We start from the raw sequence: 6,000 nt of genomic DNA, 5'->3' as shown, positions 1-6,000 counted from the left end.
GGCAGCATTTAGCAGCCCAGAAAAATAGGGAGAGTGACAAAGGGCAGTATGTGCAGTTCTTGAAAGTATGATGGGACCAGGTTCAAATCTTAGCTCTGCCACTTACTAGCCTTGTGAACTTTCCCTCTCAGAGACTCAGCTTACTCACCTTTAAGTGGGCACAATAGACGTACCTCTCTCATTGAACCAGTCTGAAGAGTACATAAGTTAACATGCATAAACCTGGACACACAGTCCCTAAAGATGTGCATTCCTTGCTCTTCCAATGGAGTGGGAACCCCATTAGGCTCCATTACTTATTATAGGCTTGTGACTTTGCCTCTCAGAGACTCAGCTTGCACATAGTTGCTCAGTCGTGTCTGACTCTTTGTGACTCCACGAACTGTAGTCCACCAGGCTCCTCTGTTAATGGGGATTCTCCACTCAAGAATACTGGGGTGGGTTGCCATGGCCTCCTCCAGGGGATCTTCCCAACCCAGGGATAGAACCCAGGTCTCCTGCTTTGCAGGTGAACTCTTTACCATCTGAGCCACTAGAGACTCATCTTACTCACCTATAAACTGGGCACAATGGGTGAACCTATTTCACTGAACTGATCGAAGGGTACACATTTAACATGTATAAACTCAGACACACAGTTCTTAGAAATGTGCTCTCCTCACTTTTCGACTGGAGAAGGCGCCCCACAAGGAAGGGACTTGTCTGTTTTGTTCCCTGACATGTCCCCTGTGTCATAATAATCCCTTGTGATCATGGCTGATGAACACATGTTCCCTGACATGTTGTTGTTGCTGTTTTTATAACACGCAGATTGGGGACCTTGCCCACAGGTAACTTCCTTGAGGGAGAGCCTGGTGCTCTGTTTTCAAGTACTTTCCATGCACATCTGCCTCTCCCCAGACACTGGGCAATTCTGCTGCATTAGAACCCATGCCTCCTTTCTCTCTCCCTCCCTGATCTGGTGACCACAGGTATGTGTAGCGGCTGAGTGCGTGGGCCTGGCTGCCTGAGGTTTCTCCCCTAAACACATTGCTCCAGCTGGTGGGAATGTAGCCAGTAGCCCCCAGATGTTCCTGACCATCTCTCAAAGCCCTGATGGTTCAGCTGTGTAGCAGGAAACCTCTGTTCATTTTCTTGTTAGAGGAAATGGAGACCCTGGGAGAAAATGAACATCTTAGTCAGAGTCACAAAGTAGGTTATTAATTGCACCAAGACTGGAACCTAGATCAGAGTCCTTCCTCCATCTCACAGCACTAGGCAGCTTCCAGAGTCCTAACCTCCATGAACATATTCTGTCCATGTGTCCATCATCAGCTGGATGGGCCATTAGAGATGACCTGTTCTGGATTATGCTGTGGTTCTGCTCTCCCCTCCTGAACTTGTGGCAGACATCACTGATCAAACCTGCCCTCCAAACCACTGCCTAGGAGGGTTTCTCTCCAGAAAGCCCCATCCAGTAACTACAATCCATGAGGTGTACTAGAGGCCATAGTTCTTAAGAGTCTCTAGCATGGTCCTTGATGGGAAGCTGAAGCTTAGTGAGGAATGTTACCTCCCAAAGACTATACACCAGCCACCAAGGGAACCAGAATTTGTAGACACAGGTGTAGTGGAAGCCTCAGCCCATCTAGTTCATGTTGTCTTTATAGCACACAAAATAAGAAACGTAGATGCCACTGGTTAAGCATAAAGCATACTGAGTGCTTGATATACTCACTTTACCCTCTCAATAATCCTGCGCAGTGGGGTCATGTACAGATAGGAGACCTGAGGTGGAGGACAGTGAAGCGATCAGACACCAGGAATATTTATAATCATCATTACTGTTGTAACTGTGTATCAGGGGCCTACCCACATTATCCCACCACATTCTCACAGCACACTTAGGAGGAGAGTCCCATACTTAGTCTCATTTCACACAGAAGGGAACCAAGACTTGGAGATGAAGTCCCTTGTCCAGCCCACAGAGCCAGCAACAGGAAAAGAGAGGATTCAATCCCATCTGTCTGACCCCAGAGCTGATCTTCCCACCAATCCCTCAATATCCTTTTAATCTCCATTTTGCCATGGGGATCCAGGTACCAGGTTGTTTATCCACTTTACAATGGAGCAGCTGAAGCCTGGGACCATCACTGGGTCTGCGTTCACTACATCACTCTTGATCTGCTGGCCTGTGGTCCTCGGGTGAGAAATATTCTGTTAACAAGATTTTGGCACAGGCCTCAGCTCTGTGCCCACAACCAGGGGAAGAGGGACCTCAGATGTTTGCAGAACTTGGCACAGACAGTGTGGAGGGTGGTCTGCTGATGGGTCCAAGGCTCTGCTGGATGTGGTCCTCCATGTCCCAGCCCCAGGCTTGGGCACCTGGGCTGCTACCTTCTCTCTGCTCCGTGCTCTGATGGTGGGACCACAGTTAGGGTGAGGAAAGCAAGTTTCTGAAGCCTCCGGCCCTGCCCCTACTTTGTCCTGGCTGTGTTCATTAGGTTCCTACTGAGACCCAGGTTGGAGACTGGAGGAAACTGACCCTGGGTCACCTGGAGTTCTCTACTGGTGCTTCCAGCCTGATGCCAAGTGGGCACCCATGTGGGCTTCCTGGACCGGGTGTTCTGGATTGCCAGGAGCCCAATACACCAGTCATAACAACCAACCCAGACAGCACATGTCAAGGAATAAACAAGATATTCAAGTCCAAGGACACTCCTGCCCTACCATGGCCTCAATGTGATCTGGGTGAAAGGTCCTTCCCTTTGGACTCAAAGCTGGGTCCTTGGGCCATTCACCTCCCTTCCCTGACCTGAGTTTCCTCAAGTGAAAAAGAGGGGTTTTCAAAGCTTCTTTAGTGGGCTGTCGTGAGCACCACTGGTGAAAGTGGACATGCAGTGCCAAGCCCTGGGCCAGCCATTTGCTCCCCTCTCCTGGGTGCTGGACTGGGGTCAACGACTGTGACTCACTGTTGCTTCCAGAGCCTGTGAGCTGGAATAGCCAATGGGAAAGGATGGGAAGCCTCTCCAGATCTGCCCCTTCCCATCTGTTCAAACCTGAGCAAGTTTCCTCCCCTTCTGAGCATCACACCAAGAAATGAGGACAGTAACACCCCCTGCCTGGTTCATGTTGAAATGAAACAGGATAAGATGTAGGGTTGTGAGGGTCAAATCTAGGCAGAGTTGGGGTTCTAGAGGATGGCATGGGGGGGCAGTGTCACAGCTCTTAGAACTCAAGGTAGAAAATACCTTCGGGCCATCTGGTCCAGTTGTTTCCATTTCTGGCCAGACACTCTGGTGCCAGCCTATCTGGGAACACCTGACCCTAAGTATCAAGGAAGGGGTTCAGGTATCTATAGTTTAAGCAAAGTTATTGTTAATGCTGTCTAATTTTTGTTGTAAAATGGCTTCCCTGGTGTCTCAGATGGCAAAGAATACACACGCAGTGCAGGAGACCTGGGTTCGACTCCTGGGATGTAAAGATCTCCTGAAGGAGGGAATGGCAAACAACTTCAGGATTCTTGCTTGGGAAATCCCATGGACAGAGGAGCCTGGTGGGCTACAGTCCATTAGGTCACCAACAGCCAGACATGACTGACTCACACTATTGCCCAAGTAGATATTCCAAGAAATCTAATATATGCAATGGGAAGTAGATGGGGAAACAGTGTCAGACTTTATTTTGGGGGACTCCAAAATCACTGCAGAAGGTGATTGCAGCCATGAAATTAAAAGACACTTACTCCTTGAAAGGAAAGTTATGACCAACCTAGACAGCATATTCAAAAGCAGAGACATTACTTTGCCAACAAAGGTCCGCCTAGTCAAGGGTATGGTCTTTCCAGTGGTCATGTATGGATGTGAGGGTTGGACTGTGAAGAAAGCTGAGCACTGAAGAATTGATGCTTTTGAGCTGTGGTGTTGGAGAAGACTCTTGAGAGTCCCTTGGACTGCAAAGAGATACAACCAGTCCATTCTAAAGGATATCAGTCTTGGGTGTTCATTGGAAGGACTGATGTTGAAGCTGAAACTCCAGTACTTTGGCCACCTCATGAGAAGAGTTGACTCATTGGAAAAAACCGTGATGCTGGGAGGGATTGGGGGCAGGAGGAGAAGGGAACGACAGAAGATGAGATGGCTGGATGGCATCACTGCCTCGATGGATATGAGTTGGGTAAACTCCAGGAGTTGCTGATGGACAGGGAGGCCTGGCATGCTGCAGTTCATGGGGTCACAAAAAGTCGGACAGGACTGACTGACTGAACTAAACTGAACTGAACAAATGCAAATAGAAAGTATAAAATAAGTAGCGTTCAAGTCACAGGTGGCCAGAGATGAGTTCTTCTCTCTCTGGGTCAGTCTCCCTAGACTTTTAAGCAAAGTGGTAAAATGATGACCTCTAAGTTCTCCTGTGACTTTGATGTCTGTTGTGTTTCCAATGTGGTTGTATGACCCTAGAGTAGACATCAGAATGGAGGAGAAAGACGTGAGTCTACAAATATGTGGTCAGGACTTACTGTGGGTTTGAATGGCAGGATTTGAAGCTGACTAACGAAGACTTACAAGACCTTTTAGAACTAACACCCAAAAAAGATATCCTTTTCATTATAGGGAACTGGAATGCAAAAGTAGGAAGTCAAGAAACACCTGGAGTAACAGGCAAATTTGGCCTTGGAGTACAGAATGAAACAGGGCAAAAGCTCATAGCGTTTTGCCAAGAGAATGCACTGGTCATAGAAAACACTCTCTCCCAACAACACAAGAGAAGACTCTACACATGGACATCACCAGATGGTCAACACTGAAATCAGATTGATTATATTCTTGCAGCCAAAGATGGAGAAGCTCTACACAGCCAGCAAAAACAAGACTGGGAGCTGACTGTGGCTCAGATCATGAACTCCTTATTGCCAAATTCAGACTTAAATTGAAGAAAGCAGGGAAAACCACTAGACCATTCAGGTAAGACCTAAACCAAATCCCTTATGATTATACAGTAGAAGTGGGTAATAGATTTAATAGACTAGATCTGATAGACAGAGTACCTGATGAACTATGATCGGAGGTTCATGACATTGTACAGGGGACAGGGATCAAGACCATCCCCAATAAAAAGAAATGCAAAAAAGCAAAATGGTTGTCTGAGGAGGCCTTACAAATAGCTGTGAAAAGAAGAGAAGCAAAAAACAAAGGAGAAAAGAAAAGATATGCCCATTTGAATGCAGAGTTGCAAAGAATGGCAAGGAGAGATAAGAAAGCTTTCCTCAGTGATCAGTGCAAAGAAATAGAGGAAAACAATAGAATGGGAAAGACTAGAGATCTCTTCAAGAAAATTAGAGATACCAGGGGAACATTTCATGCAAACATGGGCTCAATAGAGGGGTGGTCCTAAGATGGCAGAGGAATAGGACGGGGAGACCACTTTCTCCCCTGCAAATTCATCAAAAGATCATTTGAATGCTGAGCAACTTCCACAAAACAACTTCTGAACACTGGTGGAGGACACCAGGCACCCAGAAAGGCAGCCCATTCTGTTTGAAAGGAGGTAGGACAAAACATAAAAGACAAAAAGAGAGACAAGAGTTAGGGATAGAGACCTGTTGCAGGGAGGGAGTCGTGAAGGAGGAGAAGTTTCCAAACACCAGGAAACCCTCTCACCAGCGGGTCTATGGGGAGTCTGGGAATCCCAAAGGGCAACATAATCAGAACGGGGGAAAAAAATACACAGAGAATATGTGCTTTAACCACAACTCCCAGCAGAGAAATAGCCCAGACGCTCACGTCTGCCACCAGTGAACTGGGGAGGCATGGGTTGCACGCTTAGGGTAAGGACCGGGTCTAAATGCTCTGAGGACAATCTGAAAGAGCTAATAGTGAGATAGTAACCCAAACTGTGGGATAGCCAGGGAGACAGGAAAAGGAGAGAGAACTTTCCTGTGAAAAGCTCTAACCTAAGGCAGAGACTGGCCAGCTCACAGAACAAAGGACTGAGCAAATACCAAAGGGGAGTTAGTCGGCT

Source organism: Ovis aries, chromosome 13 (genome assembly GCF_016772045.2).
Source record: "Ovis aries strain OAR_USU_Benz2616 breed Rambouillet chromosome 13, ARS-UI_Ramb_v3.0, whole genome shotgun sequence".
Lineage (NCBI taxonomy): Eukaryota > Metazoa > Chordata > Mammalia > Artiodactyla > Bovidae > Ovis > Ovis aries.
This window is presented reverse-complemented; position numbering follows the sequence as displayed.